Genomic DNA, 18,716 nt, shown 5'->3' with positions numbered 1-18,716 from the left:
TTTTTAAAAGTGTAAATCGAATGGTAGTAAGTGGTGAATGTTTCTAATTAATTCAGACCTAGCAATTAACGTTAAAACAAGTGAAAATTGTAAAGTTAAAAATATAGTTCATATGATGCGAAAACTGTTTTATGTTATGTATTGTTTAAACTGTATAAAGAGAATGCAGAGGAAACCAAAAGGCATTTAATTTATTTACTTTTAATGAACATTCTTCGGGACCTTTATGGTACATAGATTCATTCGCATCTATCTGTCTGTCTCTATGTATAACTGTATGTCTGTTTCAATCTCAATCCACTGTAAACCTGTCTGCCTGTTTGTCTGCCTATATGTCTATTGTATTGCCTGTTCAAGTATTTTGATTCTCTTGATGGGTATCTTCCTTCGTTGGAATGATGAAATATATATCTATATATCAATCTATCGATTGACCGATAGCTTTATCTGTCTATATATCTTGATGGGCATGCTCCTTTTTGAGAATGAGTACATTTCATACACAACTAGTAAAGTTTCAAAATCTTAGTCTTTCGTCATCATTAAACTATTCAATTTGCTTCAGAACAAGAAGACAGAATAACTTCAAATTACTTTTGTTTTTACATTCATCGCCAGGCTTTCTTCTCCAGTTACTTGTCGATATTATGTCCAAATAATGAAGATAATGACCCAAATATAAGTCCTTATTCCAAGGCCAAAAAAAAACTGTCGCAAATGACCAAAGGAAAAACTGATTTTAATGAATTTTAATCATTATTGCATAGGATAAGAAGGAACTTAGTGTCACTATAAAGTGTTTTTTTTTCTCTTAGTTTTCTCTGACGATGGTGTTTTCTGACATATGTAATTGTGGTTAAGTCTTTCTTGTATACATAAACTGGTTCTCTAAATTCAAGAATGAAACTATGCAATCAAAACTGGCAGAAGTTAAATAATTATTAGCATACATTTTGATAAGGATGTCTAAAACAAACTTTTTCTGTATGGGTGTGGAGGTTAACTTTGTTCAGAGGAAGATAAGAGTGCAATGAAAAACTATGCTAATCCACTGGTCCATACAGTAGTTATATTTGTTCAAGAATTTCCGTACATCCTCTGAAGCTGAAGTCGTAAATGGGGTTCTGGGAAGTTAACTTCCAATTAATTGTACTTGACTAACTATATGAAAACCTATTTCAAGTTTTGGAGAAATGACAATTCACCAGCGTTTCCGAAATCAATCCGTCAAAAGTATTGCATTTACACGAATAATTGAAAATGAAATATTTCATTCATGGCTGTCCCGAGAGATTGCTTCAACCATTTACCAGGATACTACAAAATGAGTATTAACTTTCATTTCCAAAATGGTGGGCTCGTCCGGGATTTGAACCCGGGACCTCTCGCACCCAAAGCGAGAATCATACCCCTAGACCAACGAGCCTCACATGGGAAATAATCGTGCCATTATCCGCCTTTATATTTGTCCTGCATACGAGCCGTACCTTATCTACAGCTTGATATCAGTGCGCTGCTGTTACTCAGATCCTTGCACATGAAAAGATTATATCATAGATGAAACGTACATATTTCATTTCCTTGTGTACATTTCATGCACAAATAGTATTGTTTCGAAATATCAGTCTTTTGATATCATTTACTATTCAGTTTGCTTCAAAGCTAATCTCCCAAATCTATGAGACATACACATATAAGTCCTTCTTCCAAGGAGAAAAAACTGTCGCAAATGACCCATGATCAAACTAAATTTAATGAATTTTAATAATCTTTGCATCATTTAAGACCAGATGATAGGAAGGAACTTAATGTTCCTATAAAGTGTTTTCTTTTTCTCTCTTAGTTTTCTCTGAAGATTGTGTTTTGTAATATATGTAATTTATGGATGACATTATTCATTGTTGTATACACAGACTGGTTCTCTAAATTCAAGACCGAAACTATGCAATCAAGCTGATTGTTGTTGTGGGTAATAAATGAAAAGTAATTAGTTGACTTTGTTTAGACTAACATGCTTTAAGATAAAGTCGATTTCCGATGACGAAGACATATTTAGAATTAAAATGATATTTTATTTGCATGCTTCTAAATGAAATCCAACTCATCTGAATTTTACTGTTGATAATAATCAAGAGTTTCAGATCTACATAATATTAATTGCTGCCGATAGACCCTTGGACAATTCGTTGATCAAACAGCATTCTCCATTCGCCGGCGTCCCCGTTTGAAACTTGGATTATGCATAAAGATGAATGCATGCTGATGTATGTCGATGGAAGCCAAATTTGCCATTCTAGTCGACGGTCATACCATTAATTTGACAGTTGATTTTCACAACAACAAAAAAGATAATTCCAGTAGGTGGATTAGGCAAGGTTCGTTTTAGGTTCTCTCTAAGCAGCACATTCATCTTTCGTTAAAGATATGATAGGAAATCTGTACAAATATTATGAATTCGTCCATCAATATTTTGCTTAAAAACCAATTCCGGATAGACTTTGTTCTATTTACAACCTCCTTGAAAACGAATACCGTTTTCTACTAAAATGCATCTTGTGGATAGATGTGAGATGAAATTCAAGCAGACAAGACCTTTGAAGAGACTAGCAAGTGAGAAATCATGTGGCTGTCTCCAATTTAGAAAGTGCTTCAATCCAAGTAATCTACGCCGTTTCAGAATCAAATAAAGAGATGTGTTGTGTCGGTTTATTCTAACAGCATGCATTGTAACCCCATAGGCAGTCAATCAATAAATCAACGCCTACTGAATTAGATGACACAGACATGTAAATGACATTAGGCAGTTAAGGTAAAGACACGGTGGGGAGATAGGCCCTTACGAAGCAAGGGAATAATGTGCATCGGTGGTTCAGTGGTAGAATGCTCGCCTGCCACGCGGGCGGCCCGGGTTCGATTCCCGGCCGATGCAAATTTTTTTAAATATAATTTTAGAATGTTTGCATAATCCAATATTTGTAATAACTCTTTTTGCCCTAGTCTAATTTTCGCTCACTTTTGTGTTTTATGCCAACTCCACAACTGAAATCGGAACAGTCCTTGAATCAGAAGCTTGGATGTCTCACACTGAGTGTCCCTCGCTTCCCGGAAACAAAGATGGATGTTGGTGCAAAACAGCTTTCCATTACAATGGGACAGATCCTTATCTTGTCTATAAGGAGTTTCTAATTGGAACTGTAGGAAGAGCGTAATAACCTTCATTTTTCAGTTAGAGGTTAATCTTTAAATCCGGATGACGATGCCTATCGCCCTTAATTATTTTAACACAAGAACATTTCAGTGTACTGAACGTGTTATTATCATTTACTTTATGACACTAGAATACTCTTTTAGAGATGTCTTCAATTTATTTCAACATTTATGTCTGTCTGTAAACCTCGTTTCACGTTTGACCTTCTCCAGCCAACTTTGACTCGAATTTCATTGAACTGATTTCAAATCCAGACTGAAAGGAATGATACTAAGTTCCCATTCACAATGTTTTTGTGTTATTTACAGATTACTGTATCAAACGATCATTGACCTCTCTCTCTCCCTCTCTCTCTCTCGCTCCCTCTCTCTCTCTTTCTCCCTCTCTCTCCCTCGCACTCTCTCTCTCTCTCTCTCTGTCTCTCTCTCTCTCTCTCTCTCTCTCTCGTTCGAAATCACACAAGAGTTCAAAGTTTATGCCTGCACAATGTCATATGTAGGAAAGTCATCATTGGAGATGTAAATGTTTAGATGATCAACCTGTCATGGGTTTCATTACATTTCAGAGGACAACAAATAGAACTATAATCAGCCTGCAATTTCAAAACTCTACAACGTCATTAAGAATAAATGTACGACATACTGTTATATCTACAATTACACCGTTTGAAAGATAAACTATATCCTCATGCGCAAACATGCACGCACGCAAACATACATATATGTGTAAACAACATACAATCATTTTTTTTTTAAAAGGCAAACTGTTATCTATACTGTATTTCTACTGTGTGATTGAAGTTTCTCCTTAATTGCGGGTAGGAGATTGGGCCTATCTGAATAATGTCTTTTTTATCAATAACATATTGAAGGCTTATTGTGTATATGGTTGTAGATTATAAAGTAAGATTATTAATTTTGTATGAAAACATCTTTATTTGGATTTGAGATCAGATCATTAGTTTTTCCTCAGGAAATCCTGGTGTACCAGATATTTGGCATGTTCTTTACTAAACCTTTAGTATTATACATGATCTTGCTGCCAGGGTTGAATATTATAGTAAACGAAACAAATATATTTGCAGTAGATGCATTAGGCAAAGTTGATTGCAGGTTTTATCTAAGCAATACACCAAACTTTAGGATAGGAAAACTGTACCAATAGTGCGAATTGCGTCCATTAATGTCTTGCTTACAAACTAATTCAGGACGGATTTTATTTGATTCACAACCTCCTTAGAAATGAACACCATGTCTCTACTTGCATGTGTCTTGTATAAAGATCTAAGAGCCATATATATATATATATATATATATATATATATATATATATATATATACACATACGCTGGCGACCTTCATTTGATTCCAAGTCGATGAAAGGATACTTTTACATTCAGAATGTGTGCATGGTCCTAAATTGTACTAGCGTTTTCGCTGTAACCTAATTGTCGCTCACTTATGTTTTGTATGCCAAGGCCACAACTTAAAGTCTTCCATCAGGAGATGGGGTTTCTCACGCAGAATGTCCCTCGCTTGATAGATGCCCCGTGAATCCAAAAATCAAAAGCAATTATTTTGTCATTGAGGATGTATTAAACTGCATGCCATAGTATTCATAGAACTGTATGCCTGAGAATGTGCAGAAATGCATTTCTGCCTATCGAAACAAAAGCACACCTGATGTTTCTATCCAGAACTCAAACCTCAGTAAATCATAAAATAGGGAGTTGCAAAATTAATGCTAAAACAATTCTCTGGCAATCAAGAAGTCTAGTAAAAGTAATGCCACCAATGTCTTTCATCAGTACATTTCGGAATTAGAGCTACAATGAAATGATTTTGCAATATTATCAGCCTATTACAAACCCAGTTTGAAGTGAGACAGAAATGTGACTCGGATTGAATCTTGAAAAGGTAAATAAAAGTCAGACGGAAACTTGCAGAAAACATGGAAGTCAGACGATATTTTTGAATAGTAAATGGAAATCAGACGAAGTCTTGGAAAAGTATGTTTAGGTAGATTTCTGAACACAAGGGAATTCGACTGCTGTATTCCGAATTCAATACCAAGGTATTGTTATATTTATCCGAAAAGTCACAAACCGGTCTAGAACTGGACTATGCCAAGCGAAGTTCGGACAAGTGGCACATTGTTTCAGATTGTTCAAGACAGACTGAGCGTGTTGCCGAGCGGATTTATTTTAATCGAAACACTTTGGCGCAGAAACACTATCCATATTTTAAAGATACAAATGATTTCCTGGAAAAAACTGACCAAACTTACAGCCTCTTAAAACTGTATACTTGGAGAAAGAAAAGTGTGCAACGGCCATAAATTACCATTTTTGTACGTTAGGTGTATTGAGGATAGTTTCCTCGTTTGGACCCATGTGGAGGAAAAATAGTTTCCTGACTGGATATAACAACCAACATTCATCAATTAAAATTAAAACGAAAAAGAAATGGAATAAGGAGTAGATTTCCTAAATTTGACATTATACAACAGAATAAACTTGCAAACGGGAATAATCGGGACATTAGGATATATTTAAAGGAGATTCATCAATTGTTACGTTAAATACCTTTCCTGTAAGGCATGGGTTCAGGAGCATTGTTAATTCCAAACACATATTTCCCACACGATTTTGCAACATCAACAAGATTTAATGACGCTTGTTCGATGTATTTCGAGAAATAAGTTGAAAAATCAAGCAAGTGGTTAAACAGAGACCTGAAGTTTTAAGAAGAATAAATATTCTCAACAAAACAAAACTAACAATTTCGTTTTTTGTTAGTTACATTTGACGTTCTTAGTTTTTCTCCTTTATATTCCATACAACTTTACAAAACAAAAAATAACAATTACGATCTATGTTGGTTTCAGTCCACGTTCTTTTTTTCTTTTACATTCCTTAAAAGCTTGCAAAACAAATGTAACAAGTACGTTCTTTGTTGGTTAAAGTCGATCTTTTTTTCTTTCTTACATTCTTTACAAGCTTACAAATTAAAACTAACAATTATGTTCTTTTTTGGTTTCAATCGACGTTCCGCATCTGCAAGATGACTTATTGTTGTTACAGCTCTGTGAAGATAACAATTCCAAAATGTTGCACCGTATAACTGTAAATATAACTTTATCAAGCATATTTATTCTTAATAGGGTTGTCAACTTTTGAAAGCTGAGGCTGATTGAAGTCCTGAAGATTGATCTCTGAAAGGTAAAGAAATGCAAGACAGGTTGATCATCTAGCCATCTACAACTACAAATATAACTTCCCAACATATGCCACATACACAACGAGAAAACACCGATATTATTTTCACCGAAAGCATAACTTAGGAAGAAAATTATAATATATTCAATTGAATTCGAATCGCAATTATGCGACTATTTATTTCAATTGAAACCTTTAAAGGGAGAGAAATCACTGGCCGCACATGGTGTCTGAAGCCATACACTGCATTATACTCCTCAGCAAGAGCAGAAGACCTCTTCCAGGACATGGTGATTATCACAATTTTTGCACGATCAGTTGCGTTCAAAACATTTAAAAGAACGGAAACCCTCTTCAAGCACATGGTACTTATTGGAAATGTAACACGTGCAGTTACATACGAAGCCAGTGAATGAACAGGAGCCGTGGTGATGCATAGTTATAGCAGAAACAGTTGCATTTGAAAATCCGAGAAACAGAATAAACTCTCTAGCCGAAGATGTTACCTACTTATGATATTGATCAAGTGGTAGTCGGTATTTATCACCTTCAGACACACACAATAAGAGAACGGGAGTAAAATGAAATTTGTTGATTTTGAAATAAGGACAGACCAAGTTTCATGAACATGTCTTACAATTTTAGAGCGAACTAACTGAAGACATTTTATTCTTAATTCTTACTGATTATATGGACAGACATACATTCGCAGAGTAAATGTGAATTTTTTTGAACATCAAAGTTTTCCTAATTTGACTTACTTGTTCATCTTTGAACTGCAACGATAAAACACTTAATTGACCATATGCCTTTTGTATGGTTTCGCTTTCTAATGAACCGAACACTTGATTGAAAATTCAGGCGTGAATATGCTTTGGCGCATCATCTTAAACTAGTATCATATACTTACTTTAAAACATAATCTGGACACTAGAATAGTTTTAAAGGAGGTTCATCAATTGTTACGTAAAATACTTTTCCAATAAGTCGTACGTTCAGGAGCATTGTCAAATTCCCAATACATATCTCCCACACGATTTGTAACAATCAACAACATTTAATGATGTTTGCTTGTTGCTTTTCGTGAAATAGGTTAGAAAATCAAGAAAGTGGGTAAACTGAGACTTGATGTTTTAAGAAGAATAAAGATTCTCAACAAGAAAAATCACAACCTACCAATTACGTTCTTTGCTGATCCCCGGTCGAGTCATACCAAAGACTTACAAAATGCTACTAACAGCTGCCTCGCTTCACGCTCAGCATTAAGAGGTTAGTGTTAGGACTGGTCCGCCTGGTGTCAGGATAATATGACTGGGTGGGACATCATGCTACATGTCTGCGGCATGATGCCCCAGTGCTAGACATAACTATAATCTGTGGCACTGCGGACATCGTAGCGATATGACTGATAAATTATTAAAGTTACGTTAAAAATCCAAATCACACACACACACACACACTCGCGCACACGCACACATGTTCTTTGCTGGTTTTAATCGACGTTCTTATTTTTTCTTCTTTACATTCCTTACAACCTTACACAACAAAAGATAACAATTACGTTATTTGTTAGTTTCAATCGATGTTCAGCATATGAATCAAAGTTTGCAAGAGAATATTTGTGTGAATATTTGTGTGATTTGCAACAACAATTTCCTGATGCGTTTCAAAGTTACACTTTGAATAGAGCTTACAAAGGAAATGAAAATATAAGGAGCATTTTGGGCGAGATCCAGTCTTCCGAGTATCGACAAGCCTGGTTTTTAAAAGTGTAAATCGAATGGTAGTAAGTGGTGAATGTTTCTAATTAATTCAGACCTAGCAATTAACGTTAAAACAAGTGAAAATTGTAAAGTTAAAAATATAGTTCATATGATGCGAAAACTGTTTTATGTTATGTATTGTTTAAACTGCATAAAGAGAATGCAGAGGAAACCAAAAGGCATTTAATTTATTTACTTTTAATGAACATTCTTCGGGACCTTTATGGTACATAGATTCATTCGCATCTATCTGTCTGTCTCTATGTATAACTGTATGTCTGTTTCAATCTCAATCCACTGTAAACCTGTCTGCCTGTTTGTCTGCCTATATGTCTATTGTATTGCCTGTTCAAGTATTTTGATTCTCTTGATGGGTATCTTCCTTCGTTGGAATGATGAAATATATATCTATATATCAATCTATCGATTGACCGATAGCTTTATCTGTCTATATATCTTGATGGGCATGCTCCTTTTTGAGAATGAGTACATTTCATACACAACTAGTAAAGTTTCAAAATCTTAGTCTTTCGTCATCATTAAACTATTCAATTTGCTTCAGAACAAGAAGACAGAATAACTTCAAATTACTTTTGTTTTTACATTCATCGCCAGGCTTTCTTCTCCAGTTACTTGTCGATATTATGTCCAAATAATGAAGATAATGACCCAAGATAAGTCCTTATTCCAAGACCAAAAAAAAACTGTCGCAAATGACCAAAGGAAAAACTGATTTTAATGAATTTTAATCATTATTGCATAGGATAAGAAGGAACTTAGTGTCACTATAAAGTGTTTTTTTTTCTCTTAGTTTTCTCTGACGATGGTGTTTTCTGACATATGTAATTGTGGTTAAGTCTTTCTTGTATACATAAACTGGTTCTCTAAATTCAAGAATGAAACTATGCAATCAAAACTGGCAGAAGTTAAATAATTATTAGCATACATTTTGATAAGGATGTCTAAAACAAACTTTTTCTGTATGGGTGTGGAGGTTAACTTTGTTCAGAGGAAGATAAGAGTGCAATGAAAAACTATGCTAATCCACTGGTCCATACAGTAGTTATATTTGTTCAAGAATTTCCGTACATCCTCTGAAGCTGAAGTCGTAAATGGGGTTCTGGGAAGTTAACTTCCAATTAATTGTACTTGACTAACTATATGAAAACCTATTTCAAGTTTTGGAGAAATGACAATTCACCAGCGTTTCCGAAATCAATCCGTCAAAAGTATTGCATTTACACGAATAATTGAAAATGAAATATTTCATTCATGGCTGTCCCGAGAGATTGCTTCAACCATTTACCAGGATACTACAAAATGAGTATTAACTTTCATTTCCAAAATGGTGGGCTCGTCCGGGATTTGAACCCGGGACCTCTCGCACCCAAAGCGAGAATCATACCCCTAGACCAACGAGCCTCACATGGGAAATAATCGTGCCATTATCCGCCTTTATATTTGTCCTGCATACGAGCCGTACCTTATCTACAGCTTGATATCAGTGCGCTGCTGTTACTCAGATCCTTGCACATGAAAAGATTATATCATAGATGAAACGTACATATTTCATTTCCTTGTGTACATTTCATGCACAAATAGTATTGTTTCGAAATATCAGTCTTTTGATATCATTTACTATTCAGTTTGCTTCAAAGCTAATCTCCCAAATCTATGAGACATACACATATAAGTCCTTCTTCCAAGGAGAAAAAACTGTCGCAAATGACCCATGATCAAACTAAATTTAATGAATTTTAATAATCTTTGCATCATTTAAGACCAGATGATAGGAAGGAACTTAATGTTCCTATAAAGTGTTTTCTTTTTCTCTCTTAGTTTTCTCTGAAGATTGTGTTTTGTAATATATGTAATTTATGGATGACATTATTCATTGTTGTATACACAGACTGGTTCTCTAAATTCAAGACCGAAACTATGCAATCAAGCTGATTGTTGTTGTGGGTAATAAATGAAAAGTAATTAGTTGACTTTGTTTAGACTAACATGCTTTAAGATAAAGTCGATTTCCGATGACGAAGACATATTTAGAATTAAAATGATATTTTATTTGCATGCTTCTAAATGAAATCCAACTCATCTGAATTTTACTGTTGATAATAATCAAGAGTTTCAGATCTACATAATATTAATTGCTGCCGATAGACCCTTGGACAATTCGTTGATCAAACAGCATTCTCCATTCGCCGGCGTCCCCGTTTGAAACTTGGATTATGCATAAAGATGAATGCATGCTGATGTATGTCGATGGAAGCCAAATTTGCCATTCTAGTCGACGGTCATACCATTAATTTGACAGTTGATTTTCACAACAACAAAAAAGATAATTCCAGTAGGTGGATTAGGCAAGGTTCGTTTTAGGTTCTCTCTAAGCAGCACATTCATCTTTCGTTAAAGATATGATAGGAAATCTGTACAAATATTATGAATTCGTCCATCAATATTTTGCTTAAAAACCAATTCCGGATAGACTTTGTTCTATTTACAACCTCCTTGAAAACGAATACCGTTTTCTACTAAAATGCATCTTGTGGATAGATGTGAGATGAAATTCAAGCAGACAAGACCTTTGAAGAGACTAGCAAGTGAGAAATCATGTGGCTGTCTCCAATTTAGAAAGTGCTTCAATCCAAGTAATCTACGCCGTTTCAGAATCAAATAAAGAGATGTGTTGTGTCGGTTTATTCTAACAGCATGCATTGTAACCCCATAGGCAGTCAATCAATAAATCAACGCCTACTGAATTAGATGACACAGACATGTAAATGACATTAGGCAGTTAAGGTAAAGACACGGTGGGGAGATAGGCCCTTACGAAGCAAGGGAATAATGTGCATCGGTGGTTCAGTGGTAGAATGCTCGCCTGCCACGCGGGCGGCCCGGGTTCGATTCCCGGCCGATGCAAATTTTTTTATATATAATTTTAGAATGTTTGCATAATCCAATATTTGTAATAACTCTTTTTGCCCTAGTCTAATTTTCGCTCACTTTTGTGTTTTATGCCAACTCCACAACTGAAATCGGAACAGTCCTTGAATCAGAAGCTTGGATGTCTCACACTGAGTGTCCCTCGCTTCCCGGAAAAAAAGATGGATGTTGGTGCAAAACAGCTTTCCATTACAATGGGACAGATCCTTATCTTGTCTATAAGGAGTTTCTAATTGGAACTGTAGGAAGAGCGTAATAACCTTCATTTTTCAGTTAGAGGTTAATCTTTAAATCCGGATGACGATGCCTATCGCCCTTAATTATTTTAACACAAGAACATTTCAGTGTACTGAACGTGTTATTATCATTTACTTTATGACACTAGAATACTCTTTTAGAGATGTCTTCAATTTATTTCAACATTTATGTCTGTCTGTAAACCTCGTTTCACGTTTGACCTTCTCCAGCCAACTTTGACTCAAATTTCATTGAACTGATTTCAAATCCAGACTGAAAGGAATGATACTAAGTTCCCACTCACAATGTTTTTGTGTTATTTACAGATTACTGTATCAAACGATCATTGACCTCTCTCTCTCCCTCTCTCTCTCTCTCGCTCCCTCTCTCTCTCTTTCTCCCTCTCTCTCCCTCGCACTCGCTCTCTCTCTCTCTCTCTCTCTCTCTCTGTCTCTCTCTCTCTCTCTCTCGTTCGAAATCACACAAGAGTTCAAAGTTTATGCCTGCACAATGTCATATGTAGGAAAGTCATCAACCTGTCATGGGTTTCATTGCATTTCAGAGGACAACAAATAGAACTATAATCAGCCTGCAATTTCAAAACTCTACAACGTCATTAAGAATAAATGTACGACATACTGTTATATCTACAATTACACCGTTTGAAAGATAAACTATATCCTCATGCGCAAACATGCACGCACGCAAACATACATATATGTGTAAACAACATACAATCATTTTTTTTTAAAAGGCAAATTGTTATCTATACTGTATTTCTACTGTGTGATTGAAGTTTCTCCTTAATTGCGGGTAGGAGATTGGGCCTATCTGAATAATGTCTTTTTTATCAATAACATATTGAAGGCTTATTGTGTATATGGTTGTAGATTATAAAGTAAGATTATTAATTTTGTATGAAAACATCTTTATTTTGATTTGAGATCAGATCATTAGTTTTTCCTAAGGAAATCCTGGTGTACCAGATATTTGGCATGTTCTTTACTAAACCTTTAGTATTATACATGATCTTGCTGCCAGGGTTGAATATTATAGTAAACGAAACAAATATATTTGCAGTAGATGCATTAGGCAAAGTTGATTGCAGGTTTTATCTAAGCAATACACCAAACTTTAGGATAGGAAAACTGTACCAATAGTGCGAATTGCGTCCATTAATGTCTTGCTTACAAACTAATTCAGGACGGATTTTATTTGATTCACAACCTCCTTAGAAATGAACACCATTTCTCTACTTGCATGTGTCTTGTAGAAAGATCTAAGAGCCATATATATATATATATATATATATATATATATATATATATATATATATATATATATATACACACAGACGCTGGCGGCCTTCATTTGATTCCAAGTCGATGAAAGGATACTTTTACATTCAGAATGTGTGCATGGTCCTAAATTGTACTAGCGTTTTTCGCTGTAACCTAATTGTCGCTCACTTATGTTTTGTATGCCAACGCCACAACTTAAAGTCTTCCATCAGGAGATGGGGTTTCTCACACAGAATGTCCCTCGTTTGATAGATGCCCCGTGAATCCAAAAATCAAAAGCAATTATTTTGTCATTGAGGATGTATTAAACTGCATGCCATAGTATTCATAGAACTGTATGCCTGAGAATGTGCAGAAATGCATTTCTGCCTATCGAAACAAAAGCACACCTGATGTTTCTATCCAGAACTCAAACCTCAGTAAATCATAAAATAGGGAGTTGCAAAACTAATGCTAAAACAATTCTCTGGCAATCAAGAAGTCTAGTAAAAGTAATGCCACCAATGTCTTTCATCAGTACATTTTGGAATTAGAGCTACAATGAAATGATTTTGCAATATTATCAGCCTATTACAAACCCAGTTTGAAGTGAGACAGAAATGTGACTCGGATTGAATCTTGAAAAGGTAAATAAAAGTCAGACGGAAACTTGCAGAAAACATGGAAGTCAGACGATATTTTTGAATAGTAAATGGAAATCAGACGAAGTCTTGGAAAAGTATGTTTAGGTAGATTTCTGAACACAAGGAATTCGACATCTGTATTCCGAATTCAATACCAAGGTATTGTTATATTTATCCGAAAAGTCACAAACCGGTCTAGAACTGGACTATGCCAAGCGAAGTTCGGACAAGTGGCACATTGTTTCAGATTGTTCAAGACAGACTGAGCGTGTTGCCGAGCGGATTTATTTTAATCGAAACACTTTGGCGCAGAAACACTATCCATATTTTAAAGATACAAATGATTTCCTGGAAAAAACTGACCAAACTTACAGCCTCTTAAAACTGTATACTTGGAGAAAGAAAAGTGTGCAACGGCCATAAATTACCATTTTTGTACGTTAGGTGTATTGAGGATAGTTTCCTCGTTTGGACCCATGTGGAGGAAAAATAGTTTCCTGACTGGATATAACAACCAACATTCATCAATTAAAATTAAAACGAAAAAGAAATGGAATAAGGAGTAGATTTCCTAAATTTGACATTATACAACAGAATAAACTTGCAAACGGGAATAATCGGGACATTAGGATATATTTAAAGGAGATTCATCAATTGTTACGTTAAATACCTTTCCTGTAAGGCATGGGTTCAGGAGCATTGTTAATTCCAAACACATATTTCCCACACGATTTTGCAACATCAACAATATTTAATGACGCTTGTTCGATGTATTTCGAGAAATAAGTTGAAAAATCAAGCAAGTGGTTAAACAGAGACCTGAAGTTTTAAGAAGAATAAATATTCTCAACAAAACAAAACTAACAATTTCGTTTTTTGTTAGTTACATTTGACGTTCTTAGTTTTTCTCCTTTATATTCCATACAACTTTACAAAACAAAAAATAACAATTACGATCTATGTTGGTTTCAGTCCACGTTCTTTTTTTCTTTTACATTCCTTAAAAGCTTGCAAAACAAATGTAACAAGTACGTTCTTTGTTGGTTAAAGTCGATCTTTTTTTCTTTCTTACATTCTTTACAAGCTTACAAATTAAAACTAACAATTATGTTCTTTTTTGGTTTCAATCGACGTTCCGCATCTGCAAGATGACTTATTGTTGTTACAGCTCTGTGAAGATAACAATTCCAAAATGTTGCACCGTATAACTGTAAATATAACTTTATCAAGCATATTTATTCTTAATAGGGTTGTCAACTTTTGAAAGCTGAGGCTGATTGAAGTCCTGAAGATTGATCTCTGAAAGGTAAAGAAATGCAAGACAGGTTGATCATCTAGCCATCTACAACTACAAATATAACTTCCCAACATATGCCACATACACAACGAGAAAACACCGATATTATTTTCACCGAAAGCATAACTTAGGAAGAAAATTATAATATATTCAATTGAATTCGAATCGCAATTATGCGACTATTTATTTCAATTGAAACCTTTAAAGGGAGAGAAATCACTGGCCGCACATGGTGTCTGAAGCCATACACTGCATTATACTCCTCAGCAAGAGCAGAAGACCTCTTCCAGGACATGGTGATTATCACAATTTTTGCACGATCAGTTGCGTTCAAAACATTTAAAAGAACGGAAACCCTCTTCAAGCACATGGTACTTATTGGAAATGTAACACGTGCAGTTACATACGAAGCCAGTGAATGAACAGGAGCCGTGGTGATGCATAGTTATAGCAGAAACAGTTGCATTTGAAAATCCGAGAAACAGAATAAACTCTCTAGCCAAAGATGTTACCTACTTATGATATTGATCAAGTGGTAGTCGGTATTTATCACCTTCAGACACACACAATAAGAGAACGGGAGTAAAATGAAATTTGTTGATTTTGAAATAAGGACAGACCAAGTTTCATGAACATGTCTTACAATTTTAGAGCGAACTAACTGAAGACATTTTATTCTTAATTTTTACTGATTATATGGACAGACATACATTCGCAGAGTAAATGTGAATTTTTTTGAACATCAAAGTTTTCCTAATTTGACTTACTTGTTCATCTTTGAACTGCAACGATAAAACACTTAATTGACCATATGCCTTTTGTATGGTTTCGCTTTCTAATGAACCGAACACTTGATTGAAAATTCAGGCGTGAATATGCTTTGGCGCATCATCTTAAACTAGTATCATATACTTACTTTAAAACATAATCTGGACACTAGAATAGTTTTAAAGGAGGTTCATCAATTGTTACGTAAAATACTTTTCCAATAAGTCGTACGTTCAGGAGCATTGTCAAATTCCCAATACATATCTCCCACACGATTTGTAACAATCAACAACATTTAATGATGTTTGCTTGTTGCTTTTCGTGAAATAGGTTAGAAAATCAAGAAAGTGGGTAAACTGAGACTTGATGTTTTTAGAAGAATAAAGATTCTCAACAAGAAAAATCACAACCTACCAATTACGTTCTTTGCTGATCCCCGGTCGAGTCATACCAAAGACTTACAAAATGCTACTAGCAGCTGCCTCGCTTCACGCTCAGCATTAAGAGGTTAGTGTTAGGACTGGTCCGCCTGGTGTCAGGATAATATGACTGGGTGGGACATCATGCTACATGTCTGCGGTATGATGCCCCAGTGCTAGACATAACTATAATCTGTGGCACTGCGGACATCGTAGCGATATGACTGATAAATTATTAAAGCTACGTTAAAAATCCAAATCACACACACACACACACACACACACACACACACACACAGACACACACACACACACACACGCACACATGTTCTTTGCTGGTTTTAATCGACGTTCTTATTTTTTCTTCTTTACATTCCTTACAATCTTACACAACAAAAGATAACAATTACGTTATTTGTTAGTTTCAATCGATGTTCAGCATATGAATCAAAGTTTGCAAGAGAATATTTGTGTGAATATTTGTGTGATTTGCAACAACAATTTCCTGATGCGTTTCAAAGTTACACTTTGAATAGAGCTTACAAAGGAAATGAAAATATAAGGAGCATTTTGGGCGAGATCCAGTCTTCCGAGTATCGACAAGCCTGGTTTTTAAAAGTGTAAATCGAATGGTAGTAAGTGGTGAATGTTTCTAATTAATTCAGACCTAGCAATTAACGTTAAAACAAGTGAAAATTGTAAAGTTAAAAATATAGTTCATATGATGCGAAAACTGTTTTATGTTATGTATTGTTTAAACTGTATAAAGAGAATGCAGAGGAAACCAAAAGGCATTTAATTTATTTACTTTTAATGAACATTCTTCGGGACCTTTATGGTACATAGATTCATTCGCATCTATCTGTCTGTCTCTATGTATAACTGTATGTCTGTTTCAATCTCAATCCACTGTAAACCTGTCTGCCTGTTTGTCTGCCTATATGTCTATTGTATTGCCTGTTCAAGTATTTTGATTCTCTTGATGGGTATCTTCCTTCGTTGGAATGATGAAATATATATCTATATATCAATCTATCGATTGACCGATAGCTTTATCTGTCTATATATCTTGATGGGCATGCTCCTTTTTGAGAATGAGTACATTTCATACACAACTAGTAAAGTTTCAAAATCTTAGTCTTTCGTCATCATTAAACTATTCAATTTGCTTCAGAACAAGAAGACAGAATAACTTCAAATTACTTTTGTTTTTACATTCATCGCCAGGCTTTCTTCTCCAGTTACTTGTCGATATTATGTCCAAATAATGAAGATAATGACCCAAATATAAGTCCTTATTCCAAGGCCAAAAAAAAAAACTGTCGCAAATGACCAAAGGAAAAACTGATTTTAATGAATTTTAATCATTATTGCATAGGATAAGAAGGAACTTAGTGTCACTATAAAGTGTTTTTTTTTCTCTTAGTTTTCTCTGACGATGGTGTTTTCTGACATGTAATTGTGGTTAAGATTAGTCTTTCTTGTATACATAAACTGGTTCTCTAAATTCAAGAATGAAACTATGCAATCAAAACTGGCAGAAGTTAAATAATTATTAGCATACATTTTGATAAGGATGTCTAAAACAAACTTTTTCTGTATGGGTGTGGAGGTTAACTTTGTTCAGAGGAAGATAAGAGTGCAATGAAAAACTATGCTAATCCACTGGTCCATACAGTAGTTATATTTGTTCAAGAATTTCCGTACATCCTCTGAAGCTGAAGTCGTAAATGGGGTTCTGGGAAGTTAACTTCCAATTAATTGTACTTGACTAACTATATGAAAACCTATTTCAAGTTTTGGAGAAATGACAATTCACCAGCGTTTCCGAAATCAATCCGTCAAAAGTATTGCATTTACACGAATAATTGAAAATGAAATATTTCACTCATGGCTGTCCCGAAAGATTGCTTCAACCATTTACCAGGATACTACAAAATGAGTATTAACTTTGATTTCCAAAATGGTGGGCTCGTCCGGGATTTGAACCCGGGACCTCTCGCACCCAAAGCGAGAATCATACCCCTAGACCAACGAGCCTCACATGGGAAATAATCGTGCCATTATCCGCCTTTATATTTGTCCTGCATACGAGCCGTACCTTATCTACAGCTTGATATCCGTGCGCTGCTGTTACTCAGATCCTTGCACATGAAAAGATTATATCATAGATGAAACGTACATATTTCATTTCCTTGTGTACATTTCATGCACAAATAGTATTGTTTCGAAATATCAGTCTTTTGATATCATTTACTATTCAGTTTGCTTCAAAGCTAATCTCCCAAATCTATGAGACATACACATATAAATCCTTCTTCCAAGGAGAAAAAACTGTCGCAAATGACCCATGATCAAACTAAATTTAATGAATTTTAATAATCTTTGCATCATTTAAGACCAGATGATAGGAAGGAACTTAATGTTCCTATAAAGTGTTTTCTTTTTCTCTCTTAGTTTTCTCTGAAGATTGTGTTTTGTAATATATGTAATTTATGGATGACATTATTCATTGTTGTATACACAGACTGGTTCTCTAAATTCAAGACCGAAACTATGCAATCAAGCTGATTGTTGTTGTGGGTAATAAATGAAAAGTAATTAGTTGACTTTGTTTAGACTAACATGCTTTAAGATAAAGTCGATTTCCGATGACGAAGACATATTTAGAATTAAAATGATATTTTATTTGCATGCTTCTAAATGAAATCCAACTCATCTGAATTTTACTGTTGATAATAATCAAGAGTTTCAGATCTACATAATATTAATTGCTGCCGATAGACCCTTGGACAATTCGTTGATCAAACAGCATTCTCCATTCGCCGGCGTGCCCATTTGACACTTGGATTATGCATAAAGATGAATGCATGCTGATGTATGTCGATGGAAGCCAAATTTGCCATTCTAGTCGACGGTCATACCATTAATTTG

The 18,716-nt window shown here is 34.9% G+C and overlaps 5 non-coding genes across 5 annotated transcripts; 2 read left to right on the top strand and 3 right to left on the bottom strand.

Annotated features, from left to right (window-relative positions):
• Positions 1-1,354: 1,354 nt before the first annotated feature.
• Positions 1,355-1,426, bottom strand: Trnap-ugg (transfer RNA proline (anticodon UGG)). Its single transcript has one exon. It is a non-coding gene; the product is annotated as a tRNA-Pro (tRNA).
• A 1,432-nt stretch (positions 1,427-2,858) lies between these two features.
• Trnag-gcc (transfer RNA glycine (anticodon GCC)) lies at positions 2,859-2,929 on the top strand. Its single transcript has one exon. It is a non-coding gene; the product is annotated as a tRNA-Gly (tRNA).
• A 6,609-nt stretch (positions 2,930-9,538) lies between these two features.
• On the bottom strand, positions 9,539-9,610 carry Trnap-ugg (transfer RNA proline (anticodon UGG)). Its single transcript has one exon. It is a non-coding gene; the product is annotated as a tRNA-Pro (tRNA).
• Positions 9,611-11,042: 1,432 nt separating this feature from the next.
• Trnag-gcc (transfer RNA glycine (anticodon GCC)) lies at positions 11,043-11,113 on the top strand. The gene has a single exon. It is a non-coding gene; the product is annotated as a tRNA-Gly (tRNA).
• Positions 11,114-17,750: 6,637 nt separating this feature from the next.
• Positions 17,751-17,822, bottom strand: Trnap-ugg (transfer RNA proline (anticodon UGG)). Its single transcript has one exon. It is a non-coding gene; the product is annotated as a tRNA-Pro (tRNA).
• Between the last annotated feature and the right edge of the window lie 894 nt (positions 17,823-18,716).

This window comes from Sinohyriopsis cumingii, unplaced genomic scaffold (assembly GCF_028554795.1).
Source record: "Sinohyriopsis cumingii isolate HCF-2022 unplaced genomic scaffold, ASM2855479v2 utg002482l, whole genome shotgun sequence".
In the NCBI taxonomy this organism is placed as follows: domain Eukaryota; kingdom Metazoa; phylum Mollusca; class Bivalvia; order Unionida; family Unionidae; genus Sinohyriopsis; species Sinohyriopsis cumingii.
Note: the sequence above shows the minus strand (reverse complement) of the source record. Positions and strands in the feature narration are given on the sequence as shown.